The 27,851-nt window shown below is 49.0% G+C and overlaps 1 non-coding gene across 6 annotated transcripts; it reads left to right on the top strand.

Annotated features, from left to right (window-relative positions):
* Positions 1 to 23,884: 23,884 nt before the first annotated feature.
* LOC109737684 (uncharacterized) lies at positions 23,885 to 27,238 on the top strand. 6 transcript variants are annotated; one of them, XR_002226635.4, is made up of 4 exons: positions 23,885 to 24,665; positions 25,360 to 26,041; positions 26,162 to 26,288; positions 26,479 to 27,238. It is a non-coding gene; the product is annotated as an uncharacterized protein (transcript). The 6 variants fall into 6 exon arrangements; XR_012181280.1 differs by having other exon boundaries at positions 25,357 to 26,041; positions 26,157 to 26,288; XR_012181279.1 differs by having other exon boundaries at positions 23,888 to 24,665; positions 26,157 to 26,288.
* Positions 27,239 to 27,851: the final 613 nt, after the last annotated feature.

Genomic DNA, 27,851 nt, shown 5'->3' with positions numbered 1-27,851 from the left:
GTCGTGCCACTGGAGCGTTCGGCCAGCTGCTGGCTCGATGAGCTGTCGGCTGTCCTCTGGAGTCTGCGTACTACCCCAAACAAGTCAACCGGCTTCACTCCTTTCTTCCTCGTATATGGTGCCGAGGCTGTCATCCCAACTGATATTGAGTTTGACTCGCCTCGAGCCACCATGTACACGGAGGCGGAGGCCCAGGAAGCGCGAGAAGACGGCGTCGACCTGCTGGAAGAGGGCCAACTGTTAGCACTTAGCCAGTCCGCCATCTACCAGCAGGGTTTGCGCCATTACCACAACCGGAAGGTCAAGCCAAGATCCTTCCAAGAAGGCGATCTTATGCTCCGGCTGATCCAGCGAACAGCCGGCCAGCACAAGCTCTCGGCCCCTTGGGAAGGCCCCTTCGTTGTCAGCAAGGCCCTAGGCAACGACTCCTACTACCTGATCGATGCACAGAAGCTGAAGGCACGCAAGAGAGATGATTCCGGCAAGGAGTCGAAACGACCATGGAACGCCAATCTCCTCAGAAGATTTTACAGTTGAAAGCAGTATGTACCATGCTACCTTTTTGTATTAAGTTCAAGACAACCGGCCCCCCGAGGAGCACTCGGGGACTGCCATCTTTTATCTATGTATGACGAGTGTCATACCTATGAATGTATTATTACATTTGATTTTCTGTCCGGCACCGGGTTCGATCAGTCGGCCCGGGGACTTGCTGCCTTGAGTTATATTAAAGTTCTACCTGCAGTCAGACAAGTAGTGTGCCAGCACCCGAGCCCTCTCTTATTGAAAGTCGCAGCTCGAAGAATCGACTGTCCGACTGGCAAGAGTCAAAGGCAGGAAAGGATGCCCACACGAAAAACTGCTAAGGATTAACGAGCTTATATAACACAAGCCGGCCTCCCACCCCGCCATCCGGCTGTCAGAACAGCCGGCTGGCCGGCTTCCCATTTACCTTGCTACAATCTAAGAAAGCTAGAGTACTTGCTCTCCCAACCGGCCAAGCACTTCTCCAGCCATAGACTGCAGAGCAGCTATCCGGCTGGGAAGGCGGCGACCAAGGGAGGGCGGCAAAGGAAATAGCCAAAAGGATGAAAAGCAAGAGCGATTGGAAGTCGAACACCTGCATGATTATATTTACACAAAAGACCTTCGAAAGGCCGGCATTCAACATAGTTTGAATACACCCCCAGTGGGTGGAACTGCGCAAATTTAATAGAATATTGTTCAAAGAGTAACATAACAGGAAAGTAAAGGCGGCAGATCAGGCTAAGGGTGCAACAGGCGAGCCGGGCAGGTCAGTGGAGGCGGCAGTGCCGGCTGGAGGAGTGGTCGGCTGGCGAGTCTCGGCTTGGTCATCGCCGGCTGCACGCGGCGCGCTCGCACGCGCCTCGTTCCTGGAGGCACGATCAAGTTGAGGCTGGTCGGTCGCTCCACCGTCTGGCGCGGCGTCTCCACCATCCTCCCCCTCCTCCTCTTCGCCCTCGTCGCTGGAATCGATCTCCTCTGCCGAGTCCTCACCATCTGCTGGGTTCAGCCCGAACCATTCCTCCGGCTGAGCAATGCCGTCATCATCCACCTTAGGAGCAAAGGCGCTGGTGTCGGTGTAGTCGGCGATTGCCGAGGCGCACTAGATGATAGCCGGCCGCACCGCCTCCAACTCCTCGTCGGCCTCCTGCCGCCAGGTGGCCAGCTGGTCCAAGCTCAGCTCGGGATACCAGGCTTTGACGAACTCCAGCGCTCGCCTGGCGCCTGACCGGGCCACAGAAGCCTTCCGGGCCTCGAAGCGGCCAACCGCTACCTCCAGCCAGTCGGCAGTCCGACTGGGGGTACGAGGAACCACCTCGCCGGGCCAGAGGGCAGCCAGTAGTTGCGCCCCAGCGCACTGAAGACGGCGGAGCATGCGGTGAGCCGGCTGGAGGCGGGCTTGGATCGCCAGAAGCTGCTCTTCAGCCGACCGACGAGCATTTGGCGCGACCTCAGCACCAGCCTGCCTTCGCGCCTCGTGGTGGGCCTCGACGACCTGGTTGGCGGCAGTAGAGTAACCAGGGAAGTACTCTGCAAAAAGAAGAGAAAGAGAAAAAACACAAAGTCAGAGAATGGACCAAATGGCAAGCGGCAAGCGAAGGAGCGAAGAGGAAGGCGGCATACTGTCAACCAAGTCTTCAATTTGGCCATAGCCATTGATCAGCGATTGCCTCGCCTCAGCCCAGCTCGCCGCCTCGGTCTCGTACTCGGCGTGAAGGGCGGCCTCACTGTCCTGCACCGCCTTCAGGGCTGCCTTGTGGCTCTCCTCCTGGTCGGCCAGCCTCTTGGCCAAGCGGTCACGCTGCTGGGCCAAGGCGTCGAACTCGGCTTCGTTGGCGCGAAGGGCGTTCTGGGCCCCACCCAACTGCTCCCTCAGGTCGGCATTGGCCTCTGCAGATATGGCAAAGAAGAAGAAAGCAATAAGAAAGAAGTCGCCAGGAAAGATCCGACCCGACTGCTCAGCAGTCGGCCCGAATCTCGGGGACTACACCCAGTGGGTGCGCTGACGCGCCCCCACGTGAGATAAAAGATGAAGCACTTACTCCGGCTCTCAGTTAGATCAGCGGTCTTCTGGGACAGCTCCTGAGCCTGGGAGTTGAAGGCAGCCGCGCGGAGGTTATGGTAGTCCTGCAAGTCAGACAGAGAAGCAAACAAGAGCAAGATAAGCAATCAAAGTCTACTAAGAAGTTCCAAGCCGCCTGCTCAGCAACCGACTCGGAACTCGGGGACTACACCCAGTGGGTGCGCTGACGCGCCCCCACAGGAGAAATCAAGATCAAGAAACAACAAAGCGGGAAGACTTACCCAAATGGTCGTCCGTGTTGCGAGGAACTCTTGGTTGTACTGCCTCAGCACGGCAGCCTGGGCCTGAAGCCGGTTTCGGACTTCTTGCGCCGCCACATTTACCACGGCCGTCCCACCGCCCGGCGTCCACCCCGAGCTGGCGCTGGCCGCCTCCAGATCCTGGGCTGACGAGCTAGAGCCCGCGGCCTTCTGCGGGTCCGGCGCCGAAGTCGCCTTCCCCGCGCGCTAGCGCGATGGTGACCGGGCAACCAGGTCCGTCCTCGCGGCCGGCTCGCTTCCAGCCGGTTGCGCGGGCGGCGCGTCAGGCCGGCCGCCCTGGCCCGCCCCAGACGGCGATGGCGGTGCCGTCTCCCTCTCCTGGACGACGACGTCGCCCTCCTCCCTCTCCATACCCGGCAGGTCGCTACCAGCTTCCTCTGGCGGGGGCTCCGGGATCTCGGGCACCACGGCGCGCAGCGGGGTGACAAGCAAGGCCCCCGCCGCTGCCTCTACGGCTGCAGCCTCCGCCCGAGCCTTGGCCGCTGCGTCGGCTTGCACCTTCGCCGACTCCTCCGCCATTTCTTGCGCCGCCTTGTTGGCGGCCGCCCTCAGCTCCTCCGCCTCCCGCTCCTCCCGCGCCTCCCGCGCATTCCTCTCCGTCGCCGCTTGAAGCTCGACACGGGGGTCCACGGGGCGGGCGCTCGCAGATCCTCCCGCCGATCCAACCACGGAGGCGGCAGCGGTCCGCTCAAGCGAGAGCGGAGCCCTGTTTGATGAATCAAGACCAGGACTCAGAGAAAGAGTATCGACAAAAAAGAAGGAATACGCGAGAAGGTTGACACATACGCTGAAACCTTTTGCGGCTGCTTCACCACCTTCCGGAAGCGGGCCGCCTTCGCGGCTGCCTCGTCCCGCCTGGTCGCTGCCGCCGTGCTCTTGTCCTTCTTCGGCCGACTGCCGAATAGGCCCGACAAGGCCCGGTGCTTCTGCGTGCCGCCTCGGGCAGCCGGCGCGGCAGATGAACCCGCGCCTTGACCAGACGCCGGTTGGCGGCGCGGAACGATTTCCGCCTCATCGTCATCCGGCCAGTCGGCAAAGCTGGCTCCATGCCCGGAGCTGCCTGCTTCGCCGCCTCCTCCCTCGGTGTTGTCGTCCATGGCGGCCGCCCCCAAGTCGGGGTCGTCCAGGTCATGCGCCACCCGGTCGGGGAGCAATTGGCGGTTCGCTCCCGATGCCCCGGCTGCCGGGCGAAGGAGGGGGTTCTGTCAAGACAAACCGACTGGTCAGAGTCGGCCAAGAGAAACTGGATGACAAAAGTAAAGAAGAGAAGAAAAGGCAAGCTTACCATAGGCAGAGGATTGGCGCGGGAGTACGGCTCCTTGCCAAACTGCCACTCCGCGGTGAGCTTGCAGTTCACGAGATAGTTCACCATGTGAGCTACCTCGTCGTGAGGCATCTCCTTGGTGCACATCCGACTCGGATCGAGTTGGCCGCTCAATTGACAGATCAAATGAGGGCGGCCTTGGAGCGGGAGCACCCGGCACTCCACGAAGGCTACCAGCAGGTCGGACCCGGTCAGGCTCTCCGACTGGATCATTACCCGGAGTCGGGCGGCGGCGGCGGCTCCAACCGGCGACAGTGTTTTGGCCCGATAGGACCACTAGGGCCGCCTCCCAGCCGGCAAGTTGACGAAGTCGCCTCGCGGGAAGACGTTCTTCACATAGAAGTATGATTTCTGCCAGAGCTTCACCGACTGGATCAACGTAATGGCAGGGAATGGGTTGTCGGCTGCCGGCCTCCGCATCGCGATGAAGGCGCCGCTCTGAGCCGGCACGCCCTGCATGCGGGTGCCGAGCTTGGACTAGAAGAATTCCCCCCAGAGCTCGAGGGTGGGGAGAACGCCAAGGAAGCCCTCGCACAGGGTGACGAAGGCGGACAGCAGCACTACCGTGTTTGGAGTGAGGTGGTGCGGCTGGAGCTGGTAGAATTCAAGAAAGGAGCGGAAGAAGGCGCTCGCGGGCAGGCCGAGGCCGCGCAGGAAATGCGAGCGGAAGATTACCCGCTCACCTTCCTCCGGCGCCGGCGTGATCTCCTTCTCCGGCGCGAGACGGACCCGCACATAATCCTCGCCGGGCAGCCGCCACGTCTTGCGGAGGAAGTCGATGTGGTCCTCATGGACGATGGAGCCGTCCCAGTCTCCGCCGTGCTGCATGACGGCAAGAGGCTGATGAAGCAGGGTGCGGCGGCGATGAAAACACGGCCCCGCGGCGGCGATGCTGCGGGGTAGTGCGGAGACTAGAGGGACGGCGCAACGGCGAGGGGCGACTGAACCGGAGAGAAGGAAGAAGAAGATGGCGGAGCGAGGGTGAGCATGCGAAGCATCTGCCGCTCCCCCTCCTCCTCCTATTTATAGCCTTGTGCGGTGGAGCCGAGGAGGCAAAGCGTGGGGGAGAACGTGGGATTAACTATGCCCACGAGCCCACGCCCCGCAATTATTGCGGCCTAACAACGTGTGGTAACGGCCGTTGGAAGGAGAACGGCCCATTTTGGGCCACAGAAGATCCACACCTAGGCCTAGGCGTGGAAGTGGTGGGCCCCGGCCTGCGGCGGCGTCCCGTCACGCGCGTGGGTTGGCAGGCTTTTCCAGCCGGAGGGTGCCACGTGGCACACGGGCGACAGGCGGCCGGCTCACAACCCGTCGTGCGCACCAGCTGGCTCCCGCCTTCAGACTACAAAACCTCGCCAAGACGGCACACCTGATCAAAGCCGGCTCCTAGCTGCTGGCTCCTCAAGATAGGAAGTTGATTGAGCTTCTCGTTCTCCTTTCAGCCTCGAAGCCCAACCAGCTTCGGGGACTACTGTCGGAGTAAATGGCCACGGGTAGCCTAACCGACTCCCCCTGGCACTTCAAGAAATTATCAAGCCGATGGAACCTTCAAGCATTCAACACGCAGGGCCGCCTTCCCCTGGCCGGCTATCTCATAGGCCGACTACCGGAAGGAGACCCGACCTCAAGAACCCTCCCGAAGGGAGCCACAAGAGGGCCGACTCCAAGAAGCCGGCCACAAGAAGACCGACTCCCAGAAGCCGGCCAAGACTGCACCCTCAAGGACTGCACCCACCTAACGGTGATGAGACGGGGCGTGGCTACAGTACAGCTTGCCACCCCCGAATCCCGGAGCACGCCTGGCCGCAGTGCGCCGTACGGGTCGGCCATCACCCGTCCAGCGCGGCACTGTTGCCATGTTGACCGTGACGCCACCCGCGATAGGCGCCAGTACGGCCCGCAGGTGGTGGGCCCCTTCAACTAGAGAGATGCTCGAAGGCGGCCATGCCTTCCCCAGTCGGCCTAGGGCGTAGTCGGCTCCCAATAGCCGGCTACCTCCCTTCCTCAAAGTATGTGCATCATTAAGAAGACAAGACGGGGTAAGGCTACAGTGAGAGCACGCCAGACGGCGGCACTGTAGCCATGCTTACCTCGGCGAAGCCCTCGTCACCAGGGGCGAGGCTACAGTAACCAGCCGCCAGCGGGACCCACCAGTCAGCGGGCCCCGGCGGTCGGCGAAGAAGCCGGCAAGTACAGACACTGACGGCTAGGACCCGCGTCCAGCCGGATTACCATTGTACCCCTGGGGGGTAGGCCTATATAAACCCCCCAGGACACCCATGCAAAGGGTTGATCCCTGAGAGAGCTTTAGACACCACGTAGAGAGAAGAGGAGAGCTAGCCTTGCCCTTCTTCTTCCTCTAGCAAAACAGCTCAAGGAGCCTCTTGTAGACACTTGTGTTGATCTAGTGATCATGCGGAGACCCCGCAAAGCAGGACTAGGGGTGTTATCTCCACGGAGAGCCCCGAACCTAGGTAAGATTCGCCGGCATGCATGTCTTCGCCTTATCCCGTTTCCAGGCACCGGCGACGTCTTACTGGCTCCCACAATGATAAGCCACCCGTTGGCATATGTCGCACCTACCACCCGACAGAGATTCTGAGAGACAGAGTGCGTGTGTGCGACTCTACTCTCCGGACATGTACTCAACCTTTTGCATCGGGATATAAGTATAATGGTATTTACTTTAGCTAGTGATTTACGTGGCCATGTTAACGTGGTTGTGTAAAAAAAATGTCACTTCCTGCTCGTCATTTGCGTTATATAATTACAAGCAAGATGCTCGTGCATTGCACAGAACATCAATATGCTTTTTTTTTACAAAACACCTGTTGTGATTGACCCATGCAGGAGTAATCCCATGTGTAAAAACTAATGATATCTCAAGAATTTTATCGGAAAACTGGTATCTCGAGAATGTCATCGAAAAAATGAAAGATGAGAGATAAGGCGAGGAGGAGTGGAGCATGGTAGTGACTGGTGGTCGGAATGGGCGCAGGCATGGGGATGGACGGTGCCGGCAGGCGGCAGCGGCCACCATGCTAGATTGTTCCAAGGACTTCCTTTTTTAATTGCTGAGCAATGAGGTCGTGGGAGATAAGGATGTGGAGAGAGGTGCGGGTATCTTTTGTAAAATTATCATAGTTTGCTTTCTATCCGTCAGATATAGATCAGACGGTCTATATTACAAGATGGCAGGCACACCATCATCGCCAACTCGTTTTTTTATAAGGGTACAGATGATAAGTTTGCTTACTACTAAAGTAAAGTGGAATTTGTCCATGTTATACAAGTAAATTAAGGTGATTGTTTATCATACCGGTAAGGTTGGATCAAGGGTGGTAGGAACAAATGCTCCGCCTAGAGCATGTGTGTGTGAGATGGAGTCTTAGTGTGTGTGTGAGAGAGAGAGAGAGAGAGAGAGATGGAGTCTTAGTGTGTGTCTGTGTGTGTCTGTGAGAGAGAGAGAGAGATGGAGTCTTAGTGTGTGTGTGAGTGTTTTGTGTGTGGGGGGTGGGTGGGTGTGCGTGCGTGTGTGTGTGTGTTTGTGTGTGTGTGTGTGTGCGAGAGAGAGAGAGAGAGACGGAGTCTTAGTGTGTGTGGGGGGGTGGGTGGGTGTGCATGCGTGCATGTGTGTGTGTGTCGCGGGGTCCTCGGTGGCGGATGTAATTTAAGTGTGCATGGCTTCATCATAGAGAGGTGATGTGTATGGCAGAGGCCACCAACGATGGGGTGCGAGAGAGAAAATGCCCGTAGAGAGGGAAGAGAAGGTGTGTGCGCGTGAGAGGAGTCGACATCGAGAGAACGTGTTTGTTCGAGAGACACCGAGGAAGACTACTATATATCAATGGTGCATGTAGGTGGGAATTAAACAAAGGGATGGTCTTATTGGTTTCGGGGATATAGGGGAAGAGTGGGAGGGGGTAGCTAGAAGGAGATTGTTAAGTGTGAGTGTGTGTTTTACCCATCCAGGTGGAAGTTATGTGCACACAAGAGGAGAACGATTCGATGTGGCGTTAGGGTTGAGGGTAATTAACTACGTATGGAGACATAGAGACCTTGAACGTGCATGTGTGAGAGGTATACATGTATACGTGGGATGTGTGTGTGTGTGCGCGCGCGCGTGATCGAGATAAAAGAAAGAAGACATAAGTCATAAGATCAACGACATGGGAGAGACGGATCGGTATGACAATATGCATGCATGTGAGAATGCAGGGAAGAAGGCCCGACAATTGAGCATGTGTTTTTTTCTTTAAGAGATAGTGGCGTGGGCTGGAGCATGCATCTATGGCGAGCAGAGGGAGTGAGGCACAACGATTGTGCAAAAGAGATCAACCTATAAATGCATATGCATGGAGAGACATATATAGTGTGGGTGATAGGAAGCAAGACTCCGTGCGAGAAAGAAATGTTGACGGAGAAAATACAGATAGATACAGAGATGGAGATGCTAGCTAGAGGGGCATCCGCTAGTTTGAGTGTTGGAGATGACCGCCGGGTGGTTCAGAGGGTGAAGTTATATATGTGTGTGTCAGAGAAAGATAAAAAGAGGGCACTTGACTGCATGTAGAGAGAAACATATGTAGTGTGCGTGATAGGAAGCAAGAGTGAGGGCGAGAAAGAAGGTTGAAGGAAATATGCCCTAGAGGCAATAATAAAGTATTATTTATTTCCTTGTATCATGATAAATGTTTATTATTCATGCTAGAATTGTATTAACCGGAAACATAATACATGTGTGAATATATAGACAAACAGAGTGTCACTAGTATGCCTCTACTTGACTAGCTCGTTAATCAAAGATGGTTATGTTTCCTAGCCATAGACATAAGTTGTCATTTGATTAACGAGATCACCTCATTAGGAGAATGACGTGATTGACTTGACCCATTCCGTTAGCTTAGCACTCGATCGTTTAGTATGTTGCTATTGCTTTCTTCATGACTTATACATGTTCCTATGACTATGAGATTATGCAACTCCCGTTTACCGGAGGAACACTTTGTGTGCTACCAAACGTCACAACGTAAATGGGTGATTATAAAGGTGCTCTACAGGTGTCTCCAAAGGTACTTGTTGGGTTGGCGTATTTCAAGATTAGGATTTGTCACTCCAATTGTCGGAGAGGTATCTCTGGGCCCACTCGGTAATGCACATCACTATAAGCCTTGCAAGCATTGTGACTAATGAGTTAGTTGCGGGATGATGTGTTACGGAACGAGTAAAGAGACTTGCCGGTAACGAGATTGAACTAGGGTACGTGGACAACACTCTCCCCTCTCGTTGCTATGCATCACCATGATCTTGCGTGTGCGTAGGAAAATTTTGAAATTACTACGTTCCCCAACAAAGGTTGATGGAGAAACAGATAAATAGAAAGATAAAGATGCTAGCTAGTGTGCGTTAGAGATAGGAGTCGAGTGGATCAGAAGGCTAAGTTATGTGTGTGGCTGTGAGAGAGATAGAGAGAGGGTGCATGTGAGTCACATACAAACAGATATCAGAGAGAAATGAGATCCCGAGAGACGGAGTTTTGTGTCTGCGAGAGAGAAAGATATTTCACAACGAGAGTGATAGCTAGAGAGACATATGAGGGAACGCAAGATATCTCTAGGGAGAGAGAGTGTGTGTGAGCGACATACAAGAGAACAGTGGAGAAATATGAGACCGTGGGAGACAGAGTTTGTGTTTGTGTGTGAGAAAGAGATATTTAAGAGGAAGAGTCGTAGGTTCTCATATCTAAGGAGCGAAAGACATCTTTGTATGAGGGGTGTGCGAGTGGCACACATGGGAATAGTAGAGAGCAATGAGACCCCGGGAGACAAAGTTTTGTGTTTGTGTGAGAGAAAGAGATTCCACATGGAGAATCATAGTTAGAGACACATAGCAGGGAGCGAGATATACTTAGAGAGAGATAGAGTGATGAAGGTCGAGGGAGAGAGTACCGTCAGTGTGTTACGAAGATAAAAGATCATTGTCGACATACAGGTAGCACGAGAGATACCTGAGAGACGATGAACGCGTATAGGTCCAGAGAGATAGTCCTATATAAGCATGAGTGATAGCTATATGAGACGAATATCTGGATTAAAGGGGATTCAAATATTTAAACTGGAGATCACGACATCGATAATATCATAACACAAATTGGTGTATCAAACATGCATATTCATTTGAATTTGGGCACACGTGTAATGTTATATAGTTTATCAATATTGGTGATCCATATATTCTTTAATTACAAACAATGCATGGTTTATATGCAATTAATGTCTAAACGGGATTACACTATATGTTGCGTGTGTGAAACACATTATACATGTTTGAGAAGTAAAAAAACCGCATGAAACACACATTAATTGGAGACAGTTAGCGAGGAATGCATACATTGGATTTCAAGATAAAGTGGTTTCAAATATTTGAAAATCCAAATTGATGGATACAACCTTATGAATATGAGATCATGCCATTTGTAAACCATATTTATGTATAAATGGTGTTGTACTTTTGAAAGTATATATAAAAATGATGTATATATAATTTAATTCCAATTGAAAATGGATCCCGCCCGAAAAAAATAGAATACAAACGGGATTCGAATTGAGTTGGCACGGTAAACATGCACTTTGTAAAATTTGAACGAAGTGGGGAAAGTCGCAGTAACCGCCCGAAACCAAAATATGCGAGATCGAAATTACTACTGCCTATCCCTGCCACGCAAAGCCTATCTGCTGGATTTCTATAGGTTTCGATAGGGGTAGGTTTGTAATTTCACCCAAACGTGACGTAACCACCTCTCACCCGGATTCATACACGGTGGGCGCCAAAACACAGTGTGTCCTCTACCGAAATCGACTCCCTCCCCGATTCATATTCATACACTGTGGGCGCCAAAAACAAACTCTCATCGGCAAATATTCGGTGTATGCGAGATTACCGTCCTATCCCCAACCGACTAATATTGTTGTGATGTAGGAAATTTGAAACGGGGGCTAAGTTTGTAAATTTCCTCACATTTGAGACAAGCGCGCCCTGAATACATGGTCCCCCCCTTCCTCTCTACCTCCCTTTTCCCCATTCGTACTCCGTGGGCGCCAAAACACCCTCTCCACCCCAGCCTCCTCCGTCCGCCACCCCATCCACCGCCGTCCTCCTCCACCATGCCGGAGCTGATACCCCGACGCCGCTGTCCATTACAAGAGATCGACCTCTGTCATCCACGGCTTCGGACCGGGATCCTTGCATCCCGTCCTCTCGCTTCATCTCCGCTGTCGTCCACCTTGCCGACGCCGCTCCTACGACCGTCTCGTCCACCGCGCCCCGCCGCCACCGTCTACCCTCCTAGATCTGCTTCCACGCCACTGACAGCCATCGCTACCGCAGCACCGTCAAATTCTCAGCAGATGCATACACGGCGCCGCACCAGAGGCGGTACTCTTTCGTATCTGCTCAACTTATATATCGCAGCAAGAAAATAGATCGCCACTACTTTACTCTGATTTCTTGTCTTGGTTGCGAAGTTGCCTTTGTCCGGTTTGCACCTTCAGATCCGCCATGGCACGCTCAACACTATACTCCCAATGCTTATGGTTTTCCCCTTTTATATTCCACACTAGTTAAATCACAGTAGACTAAATTTCAAAATTGGGTCAGTCGATTTTTTAGAGCTCGCCGGAGTTCGCCGGTGCGAACGAAGGGGCTCGGGTGGTTGTGGGGCCTCGCTGAATGAAGAAAACTCGACGCGGGTGGGGGCGGGGGTGGGGGTGGCGGAGGAACACAGGCCGTGGGGGCCGGTGGTCCGGCCAGCGGCCCGTGCGGTGTTCTGTATGGAAAGAATCAGAGACGAGGAAGAAGAAGGGTTAGGAGACGTATGATCTTCATCCAACCGCCTGAAATGGTCGAGAGACAGCTGGAAGTTGCATTCTTAATGCGCTCTGGTTCATCATGTGTGGGCACTGCGCAACCAACATTTTATTATCCAAAATCTGCTTGCTCTTCTTTACCATGCTCCTCTTCCGTTCTTCTTTAATATGTACTCTCTCCGTTCCTAAATACAAGTCTTTGTATAGATTCCACCATGGACTACATATGGAGCAAAATGAGTGAATCTACACTCTAACTAAATGTATCTGGATACATCTGTATGTGATCCATAGTGGAAATCTCTACCAAGACTTATATTTTGGAACGGAGGGAGTATGATAGTAGTACAGTATGTTCCTTGTACTGAAGATGAGCAGGGACTTTTGCAGTGTAGAGGTCTATACGGTCGGTTGTGATGGACACTTTGAGCCTCTTTGATTCGTAGGATTTTGTAAACATAGGAATAGGATTTGTAGTGACCTGCCCACTTGAATCCTATAAGAATAGCAAGGAAATGCGGGGAGCTGTGTCGCCTTTAAGAGTTACACTGATATTAAGAGTACCGCACCTTCAGTTGAAGAGAACTGGTATCCGAAGCCTTTCTAGCCGTACCGGAAGTACTAGCACATATATTCCAGCAAGTTCCACTTTGCTGATTTTACTCTGATGCTTACAGTTTTCCCCGTTATATCTACACTATGATCTGTGTAGCTGCTTTGTCTCGCACTAGCAGCAGTCCACTCTTGAAGCTAAACACTGCAATGACTTACAAAATTGGCACCAAGGCATTGAGTGCCATTATGGATGCAATGAAACTCATACGCTCCCCACCTGTTGATTCTTGTTCAGAATATGATCCTAATGACTATTCTAACCTCGAGGAGTCAAAGGCAGATGGCCTGTCCTGTTCAACCATCAAGGTGCATGTTCTAATTTGGCAAGGTTTTATTGATTGCGCGTATCTTGCATATGTTGTCTTGCATTTCTTCTACTTTGTTGCACTGCCATCTGCTTAGTTTACTCATCATATATGTCGAGATGCCATGCCCATCCATTATCAATACATATTCCATCTGTCATCATACCATGTTTTTTCACTCAAATGTTGTTCTTGTGCATCAGACATCAAAAAGGAAGAGGGTGATTGCCGAACCTGAAGGAGCGCCAGCAAAGTCCTTGGAAAACGTGGTGGTGCCGAAGAAATCAGACAGCACCCCACTTATATTGGCTGTACAACCAATGACACAAAACGTAGGACCGACTCCAGCAGACTGTACCCATACTTCACTGGCCACACCACTAGCCCCACCACATAGGACCTGCACTCCAGCAAAAGGTATACCGATTTCATTTGCCATAGCACCAGCCGTACCACAGAAAAATCCCACTCCAGCAAAAAGTACAACAAGTCCACCGGCCGAAGACCTATCCCAACTGCAGAGATGGCCAATTCCTGCAGATTGGAACCCCATCCCATTTATTCCCAGTTTAAAAGACAATGCTTTCAATGTTGTTAGGGACTACGTGCATATATTCCCATCATGGGAAGATTATAGTGAAGACAAACACCATTTTCACATCTTCCTGTCCAACTTACGTGTAAGTGCTATTATTCATGGTTATTATTTTCCTGTTTTCTGCTGATTGAACACATCAATGATTTACATTACATTGTTTTAACTAGGCGAGGGTCAATCTGGATAGTCATGACGAGCAAAGCTTGCTTGTGCTTTTCAAGGAAGCATTGCAGCAGTATCGGTGTTACCTGAGGAAATCACACTTTGATGGCAAGTCTATAAACGAATTTCCGGTGAAGTCTCCTGTGCTAAATTTAGAAGACATTGAATGGAAAAACCTTGTTATGCACTGGTCTATTCCCAGGATGAGGTACTGTCTATGAAATCACATGACAATTTGAACTTCTACTTTTCCGCATGTGCCCTACGGATCTTTTTTGCAGGAAATTTGCTCGAAGAAGAATTCCGGTTTGAAAGGAACGACAGGATATCGCAAATATGCTGCCCGCTGCTTTGCTCTTGTTAGTACCTGTTGTCCTGTATCACTGTACTTGCATACATACCTGGTTCATTATGTGACAGCAGTATGCATGATAGCTTGCTTATCAATTGTTTGCTCCAAATTATCTGATCTGTGTGAATGGTTACATTAGTGTAGAATATATCCAATGCCAATGAATTTTTTTAGCTCTGCATTGTTCTTGTAAGTACATGCTGTCCTTTATCAGTGTACTTATATTGACAGGTGGTTGTACATGTACCATCACTCTGCAGCTTATTTTCCTTTGCCCTCCATTTTCTACACATCAGATCTATATTTACTCTTACCATAAGGTTGGATAACACCGATGGTACTGAAGAAGTTTAGCTGTGCATTGCTCTTGGTTGTACCTTTTGCCTGTATCGATGCACTTACATTTATAGCTACTTGGTTATATAGCATCGCTCTTCATCTTATCTTAAATATTCTCCATTTTTTCGTATATTAACACATCTATATTTACTCTTAACAAAATGTAGAATAAAGGCAATGCTGATGAAGAAGATTCTGTGGTAAACTTCTTGAATTGCCCCCCCCCCCCATCAGCATGGACAAGGGCTTTATAGAGCCTGTCTTCACCAATAATGTAAGTTTGTCCTTCTCAAGCCTTCAAACTTTGTTGTGTATATTTGGTTAGGCATGATCGCAACAGCTATTTATTTTTGGTGTTTGCATCAAATTGCATGTTTAAAGTTTATTATGTAGTTCATAAACAAAAGTTTGTCCTTCTCAATTTAAGTTTTATCAGTTGTACAACCAAGTTCCTTCTCCATACCATGTAAATTAAACTATACAGAGCAAGTGATCTTCTTTTGCACTGCATGTATGCTTCTGTTCTTCATCTGTAATCCACTGGTGTGGTGAACCTACCCACTACAGCACAATGTCATATTCTGCAATGTCTTAACTATGAACAATGTCATATCATTCTACTATTATTTAAACCGTCTCTTTATTTGCCAATCTGAAATGGGATAAATTGACAGCACACTAACCATTGATACTTATGAGTTCTTGATCTGTAATCCAGTGGTGTCGTGAAGCTGCAACTCCTTCACAATGTCATTTCCTGCCATGTCTTGACCTGAACAATACCATATTGTGTTAATGCAATTTTAAATTGTGTCACTTTATTCGTTAGTAAGAAATGTGATGAATTGTCAGCACTGACACTTTTATGTGCAAAACTTGTCATCTGTCTGCTTGTTTATCTTTCAGAGTGAGGAAGATATAAGTGTTGAACAAGCGCAGTCTCATCATCTTGCTCAGCTGCTTGCGCTGCAGCTCCCCAGCAGGGCTAACCTTTCTTGAACTCTATTGAAGTGCTGTCGGTTTTGTATATTATTTTGTCGGCGTGTTTATTTGCACTGGTGGCGATCTTTGATGCCCAGTGTATGTAATCTGCTGTCTGCTTGTGCTTTATTATCATAGTGGCAAACTTTGATGCCCAGTGGATGTAATATGCCGTAATTTCTTTATTGTATAGTCTAGGTTTTTTCTTATTCACGATGCTGCAGTTATTTTACTGTATATCCTGTCTTCGCAGTAAACCGGCCAAACCGTAAAATTACGGTACATAATCGGGCCATCATGCAATCACGATGTATGATCCACATCATGGGCCCCGTCATCTTGGTCCGTTAAAAGGCCAAAAGTAAACTGGCCCACTACTAGATTCGGGCCTTTAATAGCCCGAGTAACCCCCGGCCCTCTTTTCGCAAGAAACTCAATGGGCTTTTAGGAGGCTGAGAAGTAGGTTGGGCCTGAAACGTGCCGAACAGCTCACGGGCCGGCAGCAGCCCGAAATGGACCCGGCCCATGATTGTGCGAATCAAATCACGGGCTTTTAACAGGCCAAAATTGTCTCGGTCCTTATTTGGCCCAATCAGATATCGGCTGCGAGCAGGCCGGATGCAAACCGGGCCGTAGTTAGGCCCAACTATATGACGGGCTTTTAACTGGCCGAAATGTTAAATGGGCCCTTAACAGGCCGAAACTAATATCAGGCCGAATTACTAAATGGGCCTTTAGCTAGTGGGCTCAAAAACATAGCGTCCAGTTGACGGGCCGAATCAGATATGGGCCATAATTTAGCCCAAAGCCTCTTAAAGGGCCGGACCTGATCTGGGCCGTAATTTGGCCCAGAACGTGGTAGGCTTTTAACGGGCCGGATCTCATATGTGCCATTATTAGGCCCGGAACGTGGCAGGCCATTAATGGACCGGATCAAATATGGGCCGACATTTGGCCCAAAACATGGCAGCCAATTAATGGGCCGGCCTACTAGGGTCCTCAAAATCTTGTGGGCCTACAGCTGGGCCGGCCCATTAATGTCGGCGAAATCTCATGGGCCTTTAGCTGGGCCGACCCATTATGATCCGCAAGAATCTTGTGGGCCTTTACCTGGGCCGGCCCATTATGGCACACAAAATCTTGTGGGCCTTTACCTGGGCCGGCCCGTTATGGCCCGCAAAATCTTGTGGGCCTTTAGCTGGGCCAGCCCATTATGGTCCGCAAAATCTCGTGGGCCTTTAGCTGGGCCGGCCCATTATGGTCCGCAAAATCTTGTGGGCCTTTAGTTGGGCCGGCCCATTTAAACTTTATGGGTCGGTCCACGTGTCAACATATCATAGGCGCGTCTCGCCCATTGGATGAGTGACAACTGTGCCAACGCGGAGCTGACACGTGTTTCCTCCAGCCAATGATTATTTTAGACGTGGAAAATCCCCATTGGTCCGGGCTGTTAACAGGTTATCGGATCCAAAACCCGACCCGATAGCTTAACGGCGTTCCGTTACGGTGGATGCCATGTGTCGGTCACCCTTGACGAAAGCACTTCTGTGGCGCGCGATTTATCGTCATGGAAGTGGACACTTCCGTGATGATAATTTTGGTAATGTCATGGAACACTTCTACGACAGCACATGTATGACTATCTTGATTCTGTCATAAAATCGACATGGATGTACATGCATGACAAAAAACGCGACCTACTGTGACAAACACGTATCATCACGGAAGTGTATTTTTTTGTAGTGTTAGCAGCAGAATAGGTACTCAGATACATGCATAACAGAACAATAGCACAGTCATCATGATGAAATGAAACATACACAGAGTACAAGTAGCATGTAAACAGGACAAGCAGGCTGAAGACAAAGTGACTGAAGAATTAGGAATGAGGAAATTGAGAAAGTCTTCAGTCAAAGTCTTCAAACAGTAACGATCAAGTTCATCAGCACATGAATGAGGAAATGAAAGGGTTGAGGGAATAGAACCAGTAGCTTGGTGAAGAAGATGATTTGGTATACCAGTTCCAACTGTTGTGACAGTCGTACGTCTGGTTGGAGTGGCTAGGTATTTAAACCTGTGGACAGACAGTCCCGGACACACAGTCCTCATCGTATTCTCCTTGAGCTAAGATCACACAGACCTCGCCCAATCACTCGTGGTAAGTCTTTAGGTGACTCCCAAACCTTCACAAACTCGGTCACTCGGCGATCCACAATTTCCTCTTGGATGCTCTAGACCATGACGCCTAACCGTCTGGAGGATGCACAGTCCTCAAAGGTAACAAGCGTCAGTTCCACACAGGAACAATCACTTCAGTGATGCTCAAATACTTTGGGTTTGTAGGTGTTTGGGTTTGGGTTTTCCTCACTTGATGATTTTCGCTCAAAGTCCTCGGAGGACGGGATGCTCTCAATGACAAGTGTTAGTTTCTCTCGGAGCAGCCAAGCAACTAGTGGTTGTAGGGGCGGCTATTTATAGAGCAGTCGGACATGATAAGACATAAATTCCCTTCAATGATATGACCGTGAGGTGGGTAGATATTTTGGGACAGCTGGCGCGTAGCACAGCAACGGTCAGATATTTGAGTATCAAATTCCTCAGGGCTATCATGTTCCTCACTTGTAGGCAATCCGCACTGGCGAATTCCTAACTCCTCAGTCAGAACAAATTCCTCAGAGAATAGAAGATCTTCATCTCTATTACTGAAGAAATTGACTAAACTGTATGTGATTTCCAATGGCTTCACTCGAAAGGATTGGGTAGGTTTAGGATTTTGAGATGAGCATCACTTGGAAAGTGTTTCCTTAGTTTTACCTCGACCCCCTTTAACAGTACGGTGTTTCCTATGACTCAAGAAAAAAAATTAAACTACAAAAACAAAAGTCTTCACGCTTCATAATCCTCGCATGAATATCAAGTCTCCAAGGTCACACCAATTTCCTCACTTTCAAAGTCTTCAAGAAAACCAAAGTCTTCAACTCAAGACATTCATTTTTGGGGGTCAACTTTCATCGTAAATATCAAACTCCTCATAGACTTATAGACCTGTGTACACTCACAAACACATTAGTCCCTTAACCCATAAGTCTTCAATACACCAAAATCACTAAGGGGCACTAGATGCACTTACAATCTCCCCCTTTTTGTGATTCATGACAGTATAGGTTAAGTGTTCAACGGGGATAAACATATGAAGTGTGAATACTGATATTGAGGAAATTGATTGCAAGATATAGAAGAACTCCCCCTGAAGATGTGCATATTGGAGGAATTTGCTTTGAATAGCAAATGCACATTGTAGAGTAGAATCATGGAGATCTCCCCCTATATCTTGTAATTCATACACACATTTAACATATGATATGAAGAATTTGAAATGCATGATGAAATATGGACTCTAACGAATTCAGCATGCATGCATTAAGGCAGTTGAGGAATAAGCATGCATGACGAATTCAGCATGCATGCATTAAGGCAGTTGAGGAATAAGCATGCAGAAAAGCAGTTCAAAAGAGTCAGAGCACCATAGGACCTAAGTTTATAACTCATCAGAGCAAACACCTCAGAAGAGCAAGAGTTATAACTTAACAATAAAACGCCCATATATAAGAGACCCACTTGAAGACTAACTCAAATTTCTCCCCCTTTGTCATCGAATGACCAAAAGGAACGAAAAATGAGGACTAACGCCCCTGAAGAATGTCATCAAGATGTCGACGGAGGAGCGTCAGCATTGTTGGGGTCGTCCGTTGGAGTAGGGCATGTCGCGGTGTCGTTCAAGTCTTCGGCTTCATCAGTCTCGCGCGATGAGGAATATGATCTGGCGACCAAGTGAGGAACTTTAACCTTCTTGAATTTCTTTGAAGGTGATTGTGCCCAGTCAAAGTCCTGTTGGAAGTCCATCTCCTTGAGATCTTCAGCACTGTAGAGATTAGATAGAATAGCCCAAGTGCGATCAAAGACTTCATGCAAGTAGTAGTGGTTCTTCTTCACAGTATTTTGTGTGACTGTCATGTTCTGAAGAATTGCACCAAACTGACGCTTGACCCACTTGTGGTTGCGATCGACCTTCTAATGAAGACTGAGGAGAAGCTCACGATCAGTCATCACACGGGGAGCAGTAGCTTGAGGATTTTGCTTTGAAGCTTTTGCGGCAGAGTCTTGTGTGGCAGAGTCATCATTGGTGTAATAGGATGCAGCTTTACGAAACTGTCCATCCAATGGACGAGTGCCTTCATCTATAATAGCAGCTTTGCCCTTCTCATCTGCTGAGGAAATAGTCCTTTTGAGGACTTCAATGGGGGGCAGATAGCTGAGATGATTTTGAAAGTCAGCCTTATAATGAATTGAAGATGTTGATCTGATGAATTTCATGATCCAGGGGGCATAAGGTTTCAACTCAAAAGGTGACAAAGCAGCATTGGCCAAAGTCCTCATGAAGAAATCATGGTAGTTGAGAGGAATACCATGTATGATATTGAATAGCAGATTCTTCATTATGCCAACAATATCTTCTTCATCAGAGTTGTGGCCCTTGATCAGACTGAGGGTTTTGGTCAATATGCAATACACTGTCCTTGGCAGATAAAGCAATTCCTTGACGAGGAATGTGGTCCTTGGAGCTTGGCCAGGCTTCAAAGGCTTCATCAGCACTTACATTAGATGATTCAAAAGTTCTGGTTCTGCATACATGAGCCTTGCACCTTCAGTGGGAGGACTAACTGGGACGGCTTGAAGCAATTCAGAGGCCGGTGCTTTGTAGTGAGTATTTTCAGTCATCCAGTCTAGCACCCATGAATTCACATCTTCAACACTTTCAGTGATGTGCAGCGTGGCATAGAATTGAAGAATGAGTTCTTCATTCCAGTCGCAGATGTCAGTGCAGAAGTTGAGTAGCCCAGCATCATGAAGAACACTGAGGACGGGGGTGAAGCATGGCAGAGACTCCATATCCACATGTGGAATTTGCTCATGGTCAAATACCTTGTCTTTATCAAACAACAGTGAGGAATAGAAATTCATTTGGCTGGCTGTCCAGAAGCGCTTGCGACGAAGTCTAGCAGAGTCATAAGGATTATAGTCTGAGAAGAAATAATGCTCGGCAAAGAAATCATCAGCCTTGAATTTTTGCTTCTTAGTGTGAGGATTCTGTGGCTTGGGCTGAAGATTAATAGTTGAAGTCTTCACAGCCTCTTGATGCACAACCTCTGGAGCCACAGGCTGAGGAATTTCAGTAGCAGTTTCAGCAGCAGCAGCCTTGTCCTCCATTTCTTCAGCACTAGTGGTTAGAACTTCTTCAGGGATAGAATGAAGTGATGTTTGATGTCCTTCAGAGCCCGTATGAATTTCTTCAGTTTGGACAGGGGACTGAGGAAGTTGATGCAGAGGGGTTGTCAGAGGTGAATTGGGGTGATGACTTTCCCAATAGTCATCATTCTGAATAGGAGTTGTAGACCCAATGTCCACATCCTCATCTTCTTCATCAATTTCTTCAACGCCCGCCTCTTCAGCTATGAACTGAGGCATGGGCGATGATACCAGCGGAGTAGAAGGGATATTATCCACTTCAATTTCTTCATCCAACTGCTCTGAAGAAGCGGCAGAAGGATTTTCCTCATCCGTGTCACTTGGAATGACATATTCCTCACCAAAGGGAACAATCTCCTTTGATGGCATGCTTGATATTGGAACAACATCAATTGGGTTCGCGGATGAGCTCGTCAAAGTCTTCACTTTCTTAGGAGCTGAAGACTCTGAAGTCGAAGATGCTTTCCTTTTCTTCACTGCTGCCCTCTCCGTAGCTTTGGTCTTCTTCGCTTCTGATGGAGAAGGAAGGTTGATATTTGTCATCTGTGATGACTTTGCAGGAGGAGCAGATGAAATAGGTTCAGTTTCTTCAGGCGCAACTGATGCAGTTGCCCTGGCATGTTCAGATTCCTCAGGCATAGTAGCAGATGCTTCGACTGGCCTGGTTTGTTCTTCAGGCGCAACATTGGTGGTTGCCCTCGCAGTTTCTTTAGAGGCTGGAATTTCTTCAGCAGCCCTGGTGCTTTCATTTTCTTCAACAGTCTGATTTTCATCAGCTGTGCTTGTATTTTCTTCAGTAGGCTGAGCAGATGTCTCAGCCTGAGGAATTTCTTGTTCCGATGAAGCTGCAACATTTGGTGTGAATCCCTTCACCATTCTGACGAATCTGACTTTGCCACCTAGCCAATCTGCACGATATGCGTCAAATTCATCACTGAGTGCTTTGATCTCAGTCTGCATAGTCACAAGTTCTTTAGGAGACATTTTCACAATATTTTTCTTCAGAAATGCTCCTTCTTATACTAAGCTTTCTTCACTTGCCTGGCCTTCTCAAATTCCCTTTTTGCTTCGCCTATGAAGGCAGTCAGCATATGACTTTGGCCAGGAGTGAGGTTGAAGTCAGGCAGAGGAGTGTTAGGGTCCTTGTGCCATAGATCAATGAAATCAAGGATCAATTTTGCATCCAGTAGAAGTGGCACTTCATTGCCTTTGGCTCTATCGGCCCTTGCTTGTATCTATGATGATTTCAGCCATTTCTTCATCATCAGCTTCGTCGTCACTTGACGGAACCTGAAAGGCAACCTTCTTCTTGTGAGGACTTGGCCTTGTGCCTCGTCCAGCAGTGGCCTTTTTCTTCAGCAAGGTTGGACCAGTTGAAGACTGAGGTGGAGTTGAGGAACTTGTAGATGCTCCTAAAGCAATAGAGATTCCTGTGGTCCTTTGGCAAGAGGCAAGATGCACAGGTGTCGAGGACTTTGCAGCAGTTGCTGAGGATTTTGTAATAGAGGGGGCTGGAGCTGCTTTTGAAGAAGTTGCTTGAGGGACAGGCCGTGAGGGCTTTGAAGAGCTTGGCCGTGAGGGAATTGCAGCTGAGGAACTTGGCTTGACAGCTGGTTTCTTTGGCATTGCCTTCTTAGGCTTGGTAGCAGAGGCCACAGCAGTGGCAACAGCAGAATATTCATTGAATTTCTGCACTGCTTCTTTTGCCATTTTGGCCAACTTGGCCTGGCGCTTGGCCCAATCCTTGGGAAAATCCTCACGGTGTTTGATGCTAGTGGGACTTTCAACTTGGCCTGGTGCCAATGGAGGTCTTGGGCATGGAGGGTGTACAGCGAATTTCTTCATCTATTTCGGAGTCACATATCGATACTCCCTCTATTCTCTGGCCCATCTCCTTTCAATGCGCACCCTGCGCTGATTTTTGTTCTCCTTGCCATGCTTGGATTCATCAGGAGTGCAATATTCATCATATATGTCATCAGGGATTTCAAAAGCAGTATTCGCTTCTGGTCTCTTTCCTCCCTTCTTAGGTCTTTTGCCATCAGCCATATTCTTCACTTGAGGATTTTGAACAATCAAATTTTATGACGAGGTATGCAATTTGTCTTCAAGGAACACTGCAAATGAGTTAAGTTGATGAGAACCTCGAGATTCAGAAGCGGACATGTGTACCTGTGAACAGAGTACAGGTGCGAAGAATTTGGAGAGGTCATATGCGTTCTCAGAAGTTTTTCAAAAGAATCAAGTTTGAGGAATTTGACCATGGTGTCTTGAGGAATTTCACTAAGCGTTCTTGACATAGGTTCCAGAGTTGTATAGATTTGAAAATCCACACAATTGAGGTATCTTGAGGAAAAACGTTGCTTAGAGAAACAAATCAAGAACAGAAGCAAGTTGGTGTTTAAGGACATGGAAGTTGAAGAATAAACACCTTTTGAAGATTTTGTGTAAATCATCAGAATCAACAAGGGCAGTAAAAATAGATTTTATTTACCCTTGACGAAGAAGACGACAAACTAAGAGTATTAGTGGAGAAGCTCGTCTGTTCAGATCTTCCACGCCCTAACTTGGCGGAGGAAGACAACTACGGCGGCGACGGAGTGAATATTTTCGCGGCCGGCGCGAATACGAGGGCGACGAGGTCGAGGCAGTGAAGGTCTTCCTCACCGGCGACCATGGAAGGTAGCAGCGGTGCTAGGTCAGAGAGTTCGAGCGAGGGGAGTGAGATCGAGCGGAGTAAATGAGGTCTGAGGAGGGTGAGGGGTATTTATAGCCGAGGTGAAAAACCGCTCGTCCGAGGAAAATGGACGAGCGTGCCCCTGACCCTTCCCATCCTAGCGACATGTGTCACCCACGTACTGAGAAGTGGAGATTGTGTTCGATCGTGGGTGAGTAGTTTAATCTTATCATGGGATGCGGAATGGTTTGAGCGGCAAAAGCCAAAAATTCAGATAAGAATATTTTAATGTTTCGCTCACAAATTCTTCCGCTGATAAGGACAAAGTGAAAATTTTGAACGGGTTTCAAATAGAATGTACATGAAGAATGTGTGAACAGATTGGGTTGAGTTTAGCATAGAGGGGGAACGGGTCCGATCACATTCACTTAGGCAAAAAATCAACTTGAAGAAATAGCAATAAAAAGCACTATTCTAATTTCAGGCCCGATGGAGTTCCCGAACTCCCGAACCGGGCAGTGACAGAAAAAAGAAAAAAGCCCACCCCACCTCTACTCCCCCCGATTCCCCGATGCCCCACCTCCCGCAGCTCCTGCCCTCAACGACGACGTGCCCGCCGCCCCGTCCCCAACCGGCGGCGCCGCCGCCACCAACCCCCCAGCCACGACGCGTTGTGTATAGGAGCCGGCGGGATGCTCCCGAACTCCGGATCCCGCGGAGAAAAAAAAAAGAGAATCCCTCTCCCAACCTTATCCCCACGCCGTTCTAACCTCGCACCCATGCCACCACCACCTCCCTCCCCGGGCAGCAGGCGCCGCAGCCGCCGCAGCCGCCACCTCCCTCCCCCGGCAGTAGGCGTCGTCGCCCACACCTCCTTCCGCCGGCAGAAGCACTGCCGCCCCCATCTCCCTCCCCGCCAGACGCACCGTCGGCCCCAACTTCCTCCCCGGCAGAAGCGCCGTCGCGACTCCACCTCCAGGCCGGGTCGCCACGCGCCTCCACCTCCCGGCTTCACGGCGCTGCCCCGTCGGTCTCCTCCGGCGGCCCCGTCGCCGTCCTTCTCCCGGAGCCCCGGCGCCCGGCGGCTTCCGTCGTGCGCGCCAATCAGGCCACACGGCCACCCCCGTCGCCCTAGCATGCTTGCTTGGTGGAGACTAGGAGCAGCGACAGAGATGCCGCCCCGCGGCCGAACCCCTGCCTCCGCTTGGCTCCGTCCGCTGCAGCACACCGGCTCTCCCCGTCGCCCACCTGCCATGTTCATGTCCACAGGTGACCTTCTCTCCAAACGCGTACTGATCTTCCTCCTCCTGTTGCTTCCAACTCCCCTCTTGGATGATTGAACTCTGTCACATGGAGTAGTGGAAATGCAGGCGTGTCTTTGCCCATTCCATACTTGTGCGCCTCGGCTTCTGGCGGTGCCACGATGAGAAACCAACTCATCCAATTTTGCAGGGTACTGATGAACTTCAGAGTGAATGTGGCTTAAGGTTCAGAGACGTACAATATTTTTTAGTACATTCAGAGTGTTTTTTTCCCTGTTTTTCATTTCTTAGCTTCATAAATCTGAGACCAACATCCCATCAGCTGAAGCTTATAGTTTCATGTATGTACTAAAATAAACACATTTTGACCGGTATACTCTGCATTCGTGTGAAATTATTTGAAATGAAGGAGACGTTTGGCTGTATTGCCAGTTCAAGTTAAGTTCTCCCTGCAGATACATCAATTTTTATTTCCATGTATTGAGTTCTCTTACATATTTCATATGATGATGCATCTCCCTGGATCATAGCTACACCTTACAAACAAGGAGGCTTTGAAAAAAACCCAGGATGTACAAACTTGAGTTAAGTTTCTTAGGCTGGCGTATCAATTTCTCTGTCAGTACACCACTTACCGAACAGCCTCTGCTGCTACTTCTTCACCTCCGTTGTAGCTAGCTGATGGTGCTTCTTTTCAGCAGTTCAAGCTACAAATGGAGCGTTCCATGCAGCAACATCAACCCAACGGGCATACGATGTCCGACGACGGCTAGGTTTGGCGTGCGTCTCTCCGGCGTGCTGGGCGTGGTGCCGAGAGTGCTGCAATTCGAAGTGGCTGGGCATTAAATTTTAGAGATTGCTTTTTTAGTACATTCAGGGAAGTTTCTTTCTTCCTTTTTGCATTTTGTCTATGCACATACTTAGTTCAGACTTCAGAGTGGTTCTGACCTTGGCTCCTCTCACCTGAACACTTGCACCATTTGTAAAATATACATAAATGAGTGTCGTAACTAGCATTCAAAAATGAATCCAGAATAAGTAGGAAGACACCACAACCTCTTCCACGGGTTCCAGTAGCTCAAGCTTTTAAGAAAATACATTTGACACGAAGCTTTATTCATACAGTTGTAATAGTTTTTGAAGTAATTTTATCACTTCTGTAGCTTTGCTTTTTTTTTTTGAAATGCTTTGTTTTGCATAACAATTGCTTTGGCAGTAGCAAAAGGAAGTTTTCTCTGGTGGCAAGGGGCCATGCAGGCTGTTTTGTTACTTGCAAGGGACCATGCAAGGACCTATCTAGCCGCTAAACCACAACCGCTTCTGGTCCGGCCGCCATCAACACACACCGCCACGGCCTACTGCTGACACGACCGCGCCTCCCCGGTATCCTCTCTGTGAACCTTTTTTATCTCTAATCGCTACTATGATGTGTTGGACTTGTTACAATTTTGAGGAGCTTGCGACTGAATCTCCTGTATATTTTATTGTTCTTCGAAAGTGCAGAAGTCCAGGTTGTTCCCCGAGCGAACGTGCACCCTCAACTCTGTAGTGCCTGAGAAGCCACATGGAAGCCCAATCATGCGTGCGTTGGTGTCCCCTGAATTCGTCATGGAGGTTTTGATTAGTTTGGGTTGGTTTCTGGCATGCAAATTTCACTCACTACACGTTCACTCACAACAATAACTATCTTGTTTCAAATACAGCGTCAGGCTGTTATAACAACTTGTGTAGCTAGCTTTGTGGATCCTTCTCAGCATTGCCAGTCACTTGGATATATTGTCACTAATTTACTAATAAATCAAGATCCTCCTCACTGACAGGTCACTCCCCACTGCTCTTCTCCGTGGCGGATCCTCCTCTGACCGGCTTCCCCCACCACTACTGCAATACCTCCTGACTACCCCCTGCATCACCGGCAGCCGTGGTGGTCTGCTCCTCCCGGATTGCACTCATCAGCAGGTCAAACACAAAGCTTGTGGCAGGTCGACTAAAGAAGTTGGAGCAAAAAAGGAGGCACAAAAAAGTCATTACAGCATCATCCTTTGAAGAAAGAACATAGAACGTCCAGGTGGTCTCTACATCAATGGAAGGAGGGCGATCAATCGGTGCTGCTGCGACGCTGTCTTCAACTCCTGGATCGGCGAAGAGGCGAGCTGCTCAGGATAGCCTGGGGTGGGAACTGAGGGCATGCGTGAAGAAGAACCGAGGTGGAGCGCCGAAGGCTCACTCGGGATGAGTCACACAAAAAAGGCAAAAACATCAACAAAGAAGATGACTGAGAGCGCGATCTGCTCTTTATGCTTCCCTCTGGTGTAGCTCGAGTTGATGGTTTTACAGCTGGCCTTGCATGGTAGCAGACGTTCTTTTTCCCTGTTAAAACTGATTCAGTCAGTGGGCGCTTGTTTAGCTGTTGCTTTAGCTTAGTTGGTTTTCCGGTCTGCCATTTCGGGTAGCCCCGATCGCTTGTAACAGTCCTGGAGACTTGCGTTGCTCCGTTTTTTTATAAAAATGGGGCGGGGGAAAACCCCTTTTGATCAAAAAAAGAACGTCCAGGTGGTTGGTTTCTGGCCACTGAGAACAGTTTTGGGCTTTTGGCAATTGTTTTGCTTTCTTAAAACTGTTAGCAATTGAAACCAATGTCTTGGGTTTAAAAAAGATATCTGTTGGCCCATTGCTGAAACCCTGGCTCTGAGCATGTTAAAACTTGCTTATGAGAATTGACCCCAATTTTCCTATTGTTTTTGCAGACCTTGGATTCAAGAGAAAAAATGTGTATAAAAATGGGTGATTTCGAAAGTTTAGGTATAACGAACATCAAAGTTCAAACCAAAAAATTATAAACAAAAAAATCATGGAATTCAAAGAATAAAAACTATGGAGTTTCATAAAAAAATTAATAGCACATGAAGTTCATGTTTCAGAAATTCCGAAGTTCATGCGTAGTACATACAGAAGAAAAACAATCAAATGAAAAAAAGAGACCAAAGAGACCGCCGAGGCCATTTCACTGAAAAGCAAAAAAATGCATAAAAATGTCACGACAAAATTCTATAAGAAGTTCAAATTTTAAAACCGAAGCAGGTCGACATTAAAAAATGAAGTTTTTAATATCTAAAAGTCAAATTGGAAGGCCAACAATTTGAGCAAGAAGTTCAAATAAAAAAAAGTACTTCAAAAATCTTTATAACGATTT

Source organism: Aegilops tauschii, chromosome 4, assembly GCF_002575655.3.
Source record: "Aegilops tauschii subsp. strangulata cultivar AL8/78 chromosome 4, Aet v6.0, whole genome shotgun sequence".
In the NCBI taxonomy this organism is placed as follows: Eukaryota; Viridiplantae; Streptophyta; class Magnoliopsida; order Poales; family Poaceae; genus Aegilops; species Aegilops tauschii.
Note: the sequence above shows the minus strand (reverse complement) of the source record. Positions and strands in the feature narration are given on the sequence as shown.